The sequence below is a fragment of the Microtus ochrogaster genome, linkage group LG5 (assembly GCF_000317375.1).
Source record: "Microtus ochrogaster isolate Prairie Vole_2 linkage group LG5, MicOch1.0, whole genome shotgun sequence".
Taxonomy (NCBI): Eukaryota; Metazoa; Chordata; class Mammalia; order Rodentia; family Cricetidae; genus Microtus; species Microtus ochrogaster.
This window is the reverse complement of record NC_022031.1, coordinates 25,129,477-25,143,105: the sequence shown is the minus strand read 5'-3', so window position 1 is coordinate 25,143,105 and position 13,629 is coordinate 25,129,477. Positions and strand designations below refer to the sequence as shown.

General features: G+C 38.1%; 1 protein-coding gene and 1 pseudogene across 1 annotated transcript in view; one reads left to right on the top strand and one right to left on the bottom strand.

Moving 5' to 3' along the window:
- Fut9 (fucosyltransferase 9) overlaps positions 1 to 13,629 on the top strand; it is a 181,512-nt gene that overhangs the window by 77,012 nt on the left and 90,871 nt on the right. The gene's annotated exons all lie outside the window — the stretch shown is intronic.
- Positions 201 to 474, bottom strand: LOC101991672 (annotated as a pseudogene).

The window sequence follows — 13,629 nt, the reverse complement described above, 5'->3', positions numbered from 1 at the left end:
AGGGACATCATCGGGGTCCTCCTCCATCTTGGCCAGGACATAGCCCACGATCTTGCCATCCTCATCCTCAGCAATGTAGGAGAGCTGGGGCCAAGAGAGGCCGTGGTAGAAGTAGTACTTCATCTGGTAGTTCTCGGGCAGGTTGCAGTGTTGCAGTGCTGCATGTTCATCAGATCATCGGGCCGAGCACGGCGGATAGGCCTGTCAGGCTCGAGAACCACAGAGGATGCCAGGAGCACAAGCGACACCAACACCGTTTGCTTTAAAACAGCTGGGATATCTTCACACAAGATGAGAAAGATCTCCCACTATCTTCCATTTCTTTTCGGCGATGCTGTACAGAACCTCGTCCATCTTCATGCAAGTGGGGTCCCAGTCGTGTCCGAAACGAATGACGACCACGCGGTCCTCCTCCGACAGGATGGCCTGGTCTACCTGCCAGCCAATGTGCAGATGCGGGAGCATATACGACATCTTGAGCGGGCCTGCGCGGACGGAAGCCACGAGCTGCCTCCAGTCGGAGCTCGGGGCCTACACCGGGCCTCGGCTATACCGGGGCCGCACCCCTGCACCTCCGTCTCCACGGGGACCATACCCCGGCGGCCCCAGCCCCACGAGGCCACACCCGACAACCTCTAACCTCGTGAGAGCCCACCACAGCTTTGAATTTTATATAGAATCTTTGTTAACTGAACTCTAAGCTAACCCTTGAGAATTTTATTCAGCCTACTACAGAAAGGTCAGTGGAATGCCACAAATCCTCTTGGATTTGTGAATTAGTTTTCACAAGGCTAATGTTAAGTGAAAATTGAATGAATTCATTTGTACTAGAATAGCAAAGGAAAAATTACTTGTTCATACTCAACCATTTATATTACAGGAAAAACATTGGCAAGGAAAATTGTAAAACTCTTTTTAAAAGTAAATGGGCACATTGGGAGTTGAACATGTTTCCCATGTTTTATCATAAATAGCCTAAGTATTTGTTAATTAATGTTATGAAAATGATTGTTTCATTTAACTCTACTATGCCCTTAAAAACCATCAGATGCAGTTGTGGAGCATAATATTGAGAGCTCATGAGAGTACAAGCTAAATTACAAGAAATCCTTTGGCATGGTATGAAATTATGGGAGAAGAGGAAGTAGGGAGATGAAATTTAATAAGCAAGTTAAGGTTTGAACTCTGTATCAGAGGCTTAGCAGATTTCATAAGCTCTAAAGAAAAAAAAACTAATGTCAAAAATAGACAAACATTCTAAGGATGTATGACGATAAACTGTGAAATGGTGGACAGACTTGTGTGACTGGTTTCGGCTGGAGTGAAGACAAGACAAAAAGGATGGGTGCAGGTGGATTTTGAAGACCTTTCTTTTCTTTCCACATTAAGCTGTGGAAACGTTAGCATGAACATTAAGAAACCTCGGGACGGTCTGTGTTTTTGAAAGGGAAACTGTGTTTCAGAAAATATCAGTGACAAGAGAGAAAGTGTAAAACATGTGATTGTCCCATGTGACAGTGTGAGCCTATCCAAGTGAGAGACTTATTGCAAGTCAGAAGTGAGATTTAGATCTCAGATAACGAACATTGAAGTGGTTTGACCCCCCATCTCCCTTTAAACTCAAATTCAGATTCTCTCTCTCTCTCGCTCACTCGTTCTCTATCTACCTATCTCTCTCTCCTTCCCTCCCTCCTTCCTTCAAACAACTGAAAAACAAAAGAAAAGAAAACCAACTAACAAATAAAGAAAAAAACAAAAATCAAAGCTTAAAACAAACACAAAACCCCAAAACACATATCTAAATAACATTATATGGACCAAGCAAGTTACATTTAGAAATGTGTGTGTGTGTGTGTGTGTGTGTGTGTATTCATACAACAACAATTAATGTAGAAATAAGATGTATTTGAAAGAGCAAGGAAGGGCATATGGGAGTATTTGAATGGAGAAAAGGCAAAGGAGAAACAATGTTATTTTATTATAAATTCAAAAATTGAAGAGAAAATTTAAAAAGAAAGAAATACCCAAACAAAACAAAAACTATGAAGTCAGTTTTGTGTCTCCAGTAACTCCTAGGGCGTATGGGGCCTGGCTTGGATTGTGATTGATATACCAAGTGACACATTATTAAAGAATCCTGATTTTCTTTTTTCCTGGATTCAGTTGCAACTAGCTACTTGGTTAGGAGTGGTATTTTAGTCTCCAAATCTCAGCACTGGGACACTGTCTTGTTTGATCCTGGTGTTATCACAGTCTATGTGAGTTCCTATGTGTATCAACCCTCTTATATCTGGAAGAGTCTGATTTCTTGGCATCATCCACCCTCACTGGCTCTTAGAGTCGTTCTATGCGTCTTCAGCTAGATCCCTGACCCTAGAGGGCGTGGATTGCATAAAATGCCTCAGTTTAAAACATCTAGGCTGACAAAGAAAAAGGCAAACCACTTTAGATTTTAACCTGAAAATTTTAAGTCTTAAAACTTAACACTCCACGCATGCACTCATGCACACACACACACATACACACACACGGTCTTCTAGAATAAACGTTAGAGAAAATCTTAAGAAAATAAATATGTACATTTATTGTATTATGTCCAGTTACATTATTTTGATGATCATTTTTTCTCATTGGAGAAAAGAGAAACATTTGTTCTTGCACAATATCCCTGCTTACCATTGCCAGAACCCATGTATCTTTTTAGCCTGTAATGAACTTGAAAGGATTTGCTGCAAGTTTCCTTGCAAAGGTCAGATTTCCTTTGTCTGCATGTACAAATGCTGACACATATAACCTCATTCAGTGGACTGGCAAAGGAAAAACTATGCATCAGAAACTTTGCCCAAACTAATTTCCCCTTAATTAAAAAAAAAATAAAGCTTGAAAGTAGGTCTTAGCCATTCACTAATGGGGACAAGAAAATAAGACCCTTTATTTCTTATTAAGAAAATTATCTGATGCTTAATTCTTTTTCCTTTTATTTAATTCTTAAGTTCTGGAGCTGGGTGGTGGTAGTTCATGCCTTTATTACCAGCACTCAAGAGATAGAGGCAAGTGGATCTCTGTGAGTTCAAGACCAGCCTGGTCTACAAGAGCTGGTTCCAAAAAAAAAAAAAAAAAATAGTGGTCAGGAGCTTCTTTTCCAGATGTATAATTTAGGAGTGCTGGAAGATAGCACGTTTCTTCCAGATGTGCAATTTAAAAAGTTGGAAGTGGTTAAAAGTTAGATTGACCTTCCAGAGGGAACCCTAGTCTGGATATCAACACATAGATTAGGCAGTTCACAACTGCTGAAAACTCCAGCCTTAGGGGATCTGATGCCCTCTTCTATCTTCTACATTAAACTATGCACACACACACACACACACACACACACACACACACACACACGATGAAAACAGATAAAGAAGTGAAGTTTAAATTCCCTTTTCAAGGTTGCTGAAATGGTTCATGGACCCACTGATGCTATAATTTACCTTCAGTATATAATTATTTTTAATTTAGAGTAGTAGTAAGACTTCACTTGCCATAATCACATGTGACTCTGAATTTGAGTTCTAAGCCAACTCATATTATGTTGGAGATAGATACAGTTGGGTACATTACCCACAAAAGAATACCAAAGAGTAATAACTAAGTTTACATGCTTCTCATCCACCCAGTTGCACTAAAATGTGAGCTTCCTCACATAAGCCAATGAAGATTGATAAGGGAACACACTGACAGTTGTGAGACTACTGACAGGTGACTTTGATGGTGAAACAGTGAGCAAGGCCAAGAGGACAGAGGACAAGACTTAAAAAGTAATAGGAGAGGCATTGGTTACTCATGCTAGGCCTAGAAACTTAGGCTGTCAGCGAGAAAGATAGGCGTGGAAGGTGCAAGAGGAGATTAAAGTGTTTGAAAAATACATGTTCAGTCACAACAGCTTTGCTTACATCTATATCTTATCTATCATTTATCTATCCTCAAACTAATTTCTATTGTCTTCTATCTATCTATTCATCTATTTCCTACAATTTTTATCTATCCCTCTATCTTTCTGTCTGTCTATCTATCTATCTATCTATCCATCTATTTACCATCTATGTATCATCTATTTATCCTCATTTACCTACCTATCTGTCTATCTGTATGTCTGTTGGTCTGCTTACCTATCTATCTATTTATCTAATTATCATTTGTCATTTATTATGTATCTGTAGGAGGGTATATATAGAGTTCTTTCTTAAGTATATCCTTTCTTTCTGTCTCTTCCATGTTTCACGTAAATATTGCCAGTGTCTAGCCTCGACTTGAGTTCGGGTCCTGAAATGGAGAAGAGGCCTCGGCACAAGGCAAAATTATGAACACCAAGTGTATTGCACTTAAGTGGCCACAAATTGCGCAGGCCATCTTCATTTATATTTGAAGAGCCTTTTTTTTTTTGGGCCAGGGTTTCTCTGTGGCTTTGGAGCCTGTCCTGGCACTAGCTCTGTAAGACCAGGCTGGTCTCGAACTCACAGAGATCCGCCTGCCTCTGCCTCCCAAGTGCTGGGATTAAAGGCGTGCGCCACCATCGCCTGGCAAGAGCCTTTTTTCTTACCACGGTTACATGAACAACTTTTTTACTGGATTCTGTTTTTGACTTTAAGAAATACATCCCAGCTTTAGGAATACATCATGATTACTATAAAAGGCCCCATTGTTTCCTCTTAAGTCTTTCCAATATATCTTCCAACTCCCTGAATGACCTTATTCTATTCCCACCTCCTAGACAGAGAGTTGAGCATTTTTGCAGTCTTAACTAAATTTTGAGCCAAGTGCAGCACTTATGTTGACTGGCAGATACTTGCACTTACACGGTGAAAAAGTAATAGACATGCACACAAGGCTTTAAAGACAACAATATTCAAACCCAGATATATTTTTATAGAGTTTCATTTTCTACAAGAGGTTCCCCTGTCTCAATCACTCTGTGAAAGGCAGACCCTGACAAAGCGCTCTTTTCCTATTTCTCTATACCATACTTCTTCCACCAATATAAGTTCCTATGCATAGTAAAGACGTATCTATCCATTCCTCATTTTTGCTTTGTATTTATGTGTGTTTGTGTGTGTGTGTGTGCATGTGCATGTCTGTGTATGTGTGTGTTAGAGCATACTAGATTCAACCAATGATTCCATATGTGGTGTCCAGGGAATTTACTCTCAACAATCGCCACTATGTGCACTTCTGAGCCTTTCATCCTAGTCTGTGTATGTATACCTTACTCTTCTTTCCCGGAATGTGAGACATAGTCAATGTTCCAAGTACTGTTTTCTTATATGTGCCTACACTATCTCCTTTGAGTCTGCAAAACCCCCAGGGTTGGGAGTTGTAGTTAGTTATTCGAAACAAGAGATTTAAGAAACATTAACCCCCTGCTGAAATATTTCAGAGGAAAATATTTGAAAAGGAACAGAATTTTGAGGGACAAATGCATCTGTTGCATGTGTGACTGACAAAGTAAAACTAAATACTGTCCAAAGAATCTCCAATATAATGAGAGAGAAAAGAGCCTGCAAGCTGCACAAATTTTGGAAATTCCTGTGCTGTCCATAGACTGCTGGTCCTTGCCAAGTGTGAGTCCCTTTCTGCAGGTGCCTTGCCCTGAGGGAACCCTTTAGAAAGGTAGTCATATGCTGATTCAAGACTAGGCTGCAAGGCTCCCAACAAAACATAATTCTTCTGCTGCTTTTTCATATGTAGGAACTCAGCATTATAGCATTCCATTATTCTACAAGTGACCTTCTTACTCAAATCCTTAATAAATTCATGAGGGATCCATTTATTTTACAGGTCTGCCATAATGAATTAGTACAGAACCTAGTGGATTAAAACAACCATATTGTGTCACAACTCTTCAGGATATAAGAAGCCCCTAGGAACATTCTTCTTTGCCCTTACTGGGCCTTTGAAGGTTGCCAGTTGTCCTTGAGATGCTGCACACCTCCTATCTCTTTTCTTTCTTCATGTATCCTTTTTCTATGTCTCCAAATATCTGTCTTTAAAAGAATATTAGATAGTGAATTTAGAGACCATAACAATCCAATGTGACCTCATCTTCATCTACTTAACTTTACTGAGGCTGTTTTGTTTTCCTTTATTTTACTGTGTGGAGATAATACCAGGGCCCTAATCATGCTAGGCAGACAGAGTAAAGCTGGGCTGCATTCTCTGTCATATCGAGGCATCCTTGGATAAAAAAAATAAATAAAAAACCTGATTACCTTAATCAAGCTAATTGACATAACCATTTTAACTGGATTGCAGGTACAAAATCCTTATTTCCAAAGATCCTTAAGACCCTATTAAGAGGACCTGGGAATGAAGACTTCAACATGATTTTTGTAGGAGACATAATTTGAACACCAATAGGGTATTCAGATATTTAGAAGGATAATCAGCTTCTATAATTTCAATTTCCACTTAATTTGACAAAACTCTAGAGTTCTTTATATCTAAGGATCTCTGTATCTTATAGCACATAATTAATATAGTATAGAGAACAAGACATTCTAGTATCTTTTTATTTTAAGCAGGTTATTTTATCTTTTATTTATTTATTATTTTAGGAAAAGAAAACAAATTATCTTTTTTTTCATTATACATACTAATCCAAGGTCCTACTCCCTCTCCTCCTCCCATTCCCTCCCTATACACCCCATCCACTCCTAAGAAAGTGGGTAAGGCACATTGCTTTGGGGAAAGTCAGTGTTCCTCGCTACTATATCTAGGCTGAGCAAAGTAGCCATCCAAAGAGAATAGTGCAATCAGTAGGGATAAGTCCTGGTGCCGCTGCCAGTGTCCCCTCACTCTCTCCCAGCCATACAACTTCCAACCACATCCAGAGGAACTAGTTTGGTTCTATGCTTGTTCCTTCCCTGTCCGGCTGGTGTTGGTGAGCTCTCATTAGCTTAGATAGACTGTTTCTGGTTGATGTCCCAGTCCCACTGCTAGGAACATTGCCAGGTTATAAAAATGGGCATTGTGTGCTCCATAGTCTCCATTACTACGAAACTGCAATGAGATCACTCTAATAAATTCCGTGGAGGAGGTTTCACTGCTCTTTATTTCAACAGTGCCACCCAAATGTCCCCCAGTTCCAGTCATCTCTCCCACTACTTGCTCCCTCTGTCCATCTCATCTACTACCTAGTCCATCCTGTACCAATCCCCACCTGCCCCAGGCCACTCACAAAATCTGAGCTGTTCTCCCTTCCTTAGGAGTTCCGTACTTCCTCCCTTAATCCCTCCTTGTTACTTCACCTCTCTGGGTCTGTGCACTGTACCAGATTATCCTTTATTTAACAATTAATATCCACTTATGCCATGTTTTATTTCCAGATCTAGGTTACTTCACTCATGATGAACTTCTCTATTTTTATCCAATTGCTAGAAAATTTCATGATGCCATTTTTTAAATCATTGAATCACATTTTAGGGTGTAAATGCATCACATTTTCATTATCCATTCTTTGGTTGAGGGTCATCTAGGTTCTTTCCAGTTTCTGGCTACTATGAACTAATCTGCAATTAAGGTAGTTGAGCAACTGTCCTTGTGGGATAGAGGTTCTTTTGGGTGTATCCCAGGAGTGGGATAGTTGGGACTTGAGATGGATCTCTTTCTGAACAACCACCATATTGATTTCCACAGTGGTTATACAAGTTTGTACTTCCACCAGGAATGAAGGAATGTTTCCTGTGCTCCATATCTTTATCAGAATGAACTGCCATTTGTGGTTTTGATCTTAGCCATTCTGACAGTTATAAGATGGAATCTGAAAGTAGTTTTGATTTGCATTTCCTGATTGCTAAGGATAATAAGCATTTCTTTAAGTATTTTTTAGCCATTTGAGATTCTTCGGTTGAGAATTCTGTTTAGATCTGTACCCCATTTTTTATAAATTGGATTATTTGGTTTGTTGATGTCTAATTTTTTGAGATATTTGTATATTTTAGGTATTAGCCCTCTGTCCAATTATGGAGTTGTTGGAAATCTTTTCCCATTCTATAGATTGCTGTTTCGTTCCATTAACAGTGTCTTTTGCCTTAAAGAAGCTTCTCGGTTTCTTGAGGACCCGTTTATTGATTGTTATTCTTAGTGCCTGTTTATTTGACCTTGATTTAACTTTTGTAAATGATATCTACCGAGAAAATTATCCAAATCTTTTAGATTTTCCAATTTTGTCGAGTATAGGTTTTTAAAGTTATAATCTAGTGATTCTCTGGATTTTTCTGGTGTCTGTTGCCATGTCCCCTTTTCATTTCTGATTTTGGCAATTTGGAAATTTTCTTCCTTCCTCTAAGTTAGTTTAGATAAGGGTTTGTATATCTTCTTGAATTCCCCCCAAAACAACTTTTTTTGTGCCATCAATTCATTGTATTGTTCTCTTTATTTTTATTTTATTGATTTTAGTTCTCAGTTTGATTTTTTTCCTGCCTTCAACTTCTCTTGGGCTAGTTTCATTCTTTTGTTCTAGAATTTTAAAGTGTACTGTTGAGTTGTTAGTATCAGATCTCTCGAATTTCTTTATGTAGTCACACAGTACTGTTAACATTCCTCTTAGTATTGTTTTCATTATATCCCCTTGGTATGGATATGTTGTGCGTTTATTTCCATTTAATTCTAGGACGTCTTCATTTTTTTTTATTTATTACTTGACTCAGAAGTCATTCAGAAGAAAGTTGTTTAGTTTCCGTGAGTTTACAGGCTGCTTGTAGCTTCTGTTGTTAAAATCCAGTTTAAGTTTTTCTGATAAAGTGCAGGGCATTGTTTTAATTTTTATGGTTCTGTTGAGACTTGCATTGTGACTGAGTATGTGGTCAATTTTGGAGAATGTTCCATGAGGTGCTGAGAAGAACGTGTATATTTTCTTGTTTGTGTGAAAATTTCTGTAGCTATATATAAGCTCCCTTTGGTTCATAACATCTATCACCTCCAGGATTTCTCTGTTTGTTTGGATTACCTGTTCTTTGGTGATAGTGGAATATTAAAGTCACCCACTGTCAATGTGTGATAGCCTTTGTATGACTTAAGCTTACAGAGAGTTTCCTTTTGAAACATGAGTTCCCTTACATTTGGGGCATAGATGATAAGAATGGAGATATCATCTCGGTGGATCTTTGCTTTGATGAGTATGAAGTGTCCTTATTCATCTCTTTTGGTTAATTTTGGGTAATTTTAATTTGAAGCCTATTTTGGTAGATATTAGAATGGCTACACTAATAGCTGCTTGGTACAATTTGCTTGAAAAATCTTTTTCCAACTCTTTTCTCTGGCATAATGTCTATCTTTGATGTTGAGAAGTGTTTTTTATGATTTTATTGTGCTATACATTTTTCTCTGCTCCCCTGCCCTCCTTTCCCCTCCCCTCCAACCCTCTTTCATGGTCCCCATGCTTCATATTTACTCAGGAGATCTTATCGTTTTCTACTTCCCATGTAGATTAGATCCATGTACGTCTCTTTTAGTATCCTCATTGTTGTCTAGGTTCTTTGGAACTGTGAATTTTAGGCTGTTTTTCTTTGCTTTATGTTTAAAAAACACTTATGAGTGAGTACATATGAAAATTGTCTTTCTGGGTCTGGGTTACCTCACTCAAAATGATGTTTTCTACCTCATTCCATTTGCCTTCAAATTTCAAGATGTCATTATTTTTTTCTGCTGTGTACTTCATTGTATATTGTACCACATTTTCCTTATCCATTGTTTGGTTGAGAGGTATTTAGGTTGTTTTCAGCTTCTGGCTATGACAAAAAAAAAATGCTGCTGTGAACATAGTTGAGCACATGTCTTTGTGGTACAATTGAGCATCCTTTGGATTTATATCCAATAGTGGTATTGCTGGGTTTTGACAAAGGTTGTTTCCTAATTTTCTAAGAAGTTGCCATACTGATATCCAAAGGGGCTGTACCAGCTTACACTCCCACCAATAATGCTGGAGTGTTCCCTTCACTCCACAACCTCTCCAGCATAAGTTGTCACTATTGTTTTTGATCTTGGCCATTCTTCCAGTTGTAAGGTGGAATCTCGAATTTGTTTTGATTTGCATTTCTCTAATAACTAAGGTTGTTGAGCATTTCCTTAAATGTCTTTCACCCATTTTAGATTCCTCTGTTGAGAGTTCTCTGTTTAGGTCTGTATTTTTCACTGGATTATTTGTTCTTTTGCTGACCAATTTTTTGAATTCTTTGTATATTTTGGAGATCATCCCTCTGTATGATATGGGGTTGGTGAAGATCTTTTCCTATTCTGTAGGTTTCCATTTTGTCTTGTTGGCCTTGTCCTTTGCTTTACAGAAGCTTTTCAGTTTGAGATGTGTTTCTTAAATGCAATTGGAGGATAGATATTGTTTAGAACTTCTTCTTTTAGTCTGTGTCTTCTTTCAGGGAAATTGAGTCTATTGATATTAACAGATATCAATGATGATGATCTTGTAGCTTTATTATTGTTGGTAGTGGTGGTAGTGTTTTTGTGTGTGTTTGTCTTTTTTAAGATTTGCTTGTGTCAGATTTTTTTGCTTTCTGTGTTTTTATAGGTATAGTTAATACCTTTGAGTACAAGTTATTCTTGTATGTTCTATTATGTTGAATTTTTGGATAGACATCATTTAAGTTTGATTTTGTCTTTCAATAGCTTGTTTTCTCCATCTATATTACTTGAAAGTTTTGGGGTATATAGTAGTCTAGGTTGATATCTGTGATCTCATAGAGTCTTCAGGATAGCTGTATACCCTCCTGGTTTTATTGATTAAATAAATTCAAATATGTGTGCCTTTATATATTACTTGTCCTTTTTGTTCCCTAGTAGCTTTTAATATTTTTCTTTGTTCTGTATGTAGTGCTTTGACTACTGTGTTCTAGGAGGACTTTCTTTTCTGATCCAATCTATTTGGTGTTCTGTTAGCATCTTGTACCTTCATAGACATGACCTTCATTATTTGGGGAGCAATTTCTTCTTATGATTTGTTTTAAAGAATTTCCTGTTCCTTTGAGCTGCAATTCTCCCTCTTCTATTCCAAATCTTAGTTTGGCTTTTTTTTCCATTATATCCCAAATTTCCTATTTGTTTTTTGTAGGGATTTTTAAAATTTAATAATTTCTTTGACTGATGAATGACTTTCTTCCATATCTTTTTTGTCTGAGATTTGTTTTCTTTCATCTCTTGTATTCTGTTGATGTTGCTTGCATCTATAGTTCCTGTTTGATTACCTGAATTTTTCATCTCCAGGATTCCTCCAGTTTGTGTGTGTATTTTTTTAATGTTTCTAGTTTTTATTTGTGGGCCTTGAACAGTTTTATTAATTTTCTTCACATGTCCTCTTCTTGTATGTTTTTTTCTTTCTTTAAGGGATTTAATCTTTTCCTCATTTTTTTGTTTATAGTTTCCTTGATTTCTTTAAAACATTATTCATTTACTCTTTCAGAACCTCTGTTGTCTTCATTGCTGTTAAGATCATTTTCTTGTGGCTCATTTGCATTGCAATATTCAGGGCTGGAATATCTTGATGGGGTGGGAGTTGGGGAAGCCTAGGTGTGTTTTGAGAGGCTGTCAGTGGTCCTTACTTTGTGCAGAAGGCACATATGGATCAACCAAATCAACTAGACAATGGGGAAGTTAAAAGGAAATCCCACTTTTGAGAGATTCCAATTCTAAATAATGAAAATTACTTTAGAAGCTATCAGAACTTAGATTCCCCTCCCATAGTCATCCTTTTTGTACCTTGTCATCAATATATGGACCACCTGATATGACCTTTAGTATATGCAGTTCAAACTATAGTTCAAAGTAGAATGCTGAAGAAACATTTAGTGATTTCCCCCGAGTCCTGTCCTTTTCACCTGGTTTTGTGATAGTTGGACCAGGCTTCTTTGTCAAGTATTTGCTTATCAGAAAAGGAAGATCAACATTTTTTGATTGTAAGCAAGTTTTTGTTTGTTCCTTTTTTCTGTGTTCATTATACAGAAGAAGCCCTTTAGGACACTGGTTCTCAACTTTCCTATAACTGTAAACTTTTAATACAGTTCCTCATGTTGTGTGACCCATAGAACCATAAAAATATTTTTTGTTGGTGCTTCATAACTGAAATTTTGCTACTGCTATGTTTTGTAACAGCAATATTTGTGTCTGCTGATGGTCTTAGGTGACTCCCCTGAAAGGGTCATTTGACCCCAAAGGGCTCACAACCCACAGGTTGAGAACCACTGCTTCAGGGCCTCACACATTGATCATGAGTCAGACCTGCAGGTGAAGAGCAGGTATCTGGAATAAACTTTCTGGATTAGAGTGTAACTATACTGTTTAGTTTGGTGAACTTTGTGTGGTTATTTGAATAAGAATGGCTGCTATAGAGTTATACTGGAATGCTTAGGGAGTGTCATTACGAGGTGTGGCTGTTTTGGAACAAGTCTGTCACTGGAGTGGGCTTTAGAGCTTCAGATGCCTAAGCCAAACCCAATGTCTTCCTCTCTTCCTTCTGTCTGACAATCTGATGTAGAACTCTTGGATCCTTGACTAGCACTATGTCTGCCTGCAGACCACCAGGGTTCCTGTCATGACAATAATGGACTTATCCTCTAAACCTGGAAGTCTGGCCCCAATAAAATGTTTTCATTTGTAAGAGTTGCTGTGGTTTTGGTGTTTCCTTACAGCAAAAAAAACAACAAAAAAAAAAAAAACAAAAAACAAAAACGAGACACTTGTCTCAGCTACTTAGTTTCTGAACATGTAATGCTCTTCATACGGGAATAACAGTGATGTACACAGCTATTTACAGGACTGAGTGAGGATATAGACCATAGACTCTGTTTTTCCACTCTTATACACACACCCACGCACGTGCGTGCACACACACACACGCACGTGCGCGCGCGCGCACACACATTAAAACTGCCTATGTATTATAGATATAGTTTAATTACTTGCTGAAATTGGTGTTGATAGGTTCAAACTCTCCAGTAGCTAGACCCTTGTTCATCTTTCCTGCCTTCTTGTGTTCTGTTGCACTCCTGTGTGTCCTCTGTTGCACTTTCTATGTCTCTGCTCCACTGAAGTCAGATGATGTTTTACTCCCATACTCCATTATCCTTCCTTCCTGTCTACAAGCATGCTGTTCTGTGGGTACCATTCAGCGTTAACCAGCCACAGTGTATTTTCTACTTAGTTTCTGCCAGGGAAAGCGGAGCACTGCTACATTTGTGTCCCCAGACAAACATTTCATAGAAAGTTCTTCATTAGTCTGCCTCTCCTCATTCCCCTAGATATGACCCTTTCAAGGGCAAGGAGAATGTTAGAAACCCTGATATTCATAGCACTTAGCTGCTCTTGGTTACACAAAAGGCATTTAAAAGAATGTATGTTGAATTAATGTGGTCGTGAAGACCCAGTTGAGTAATTGTGAAGCCATAAAATTCGATTTGAAGTACAACCACAGGAATTGACTTTGTAACCTCTTCTGGAAGCAAATCTCATTTATTACTATAAATGGCATAAAGTAATTGTCATTATTTGTTCAAAAGTCATTGGCCTTTAATCACTTCTAGAGATCTGAATCAAGAAGCATGATTGTATGATCAGAATGAAGTTTTGAATATACCTAAGATCATA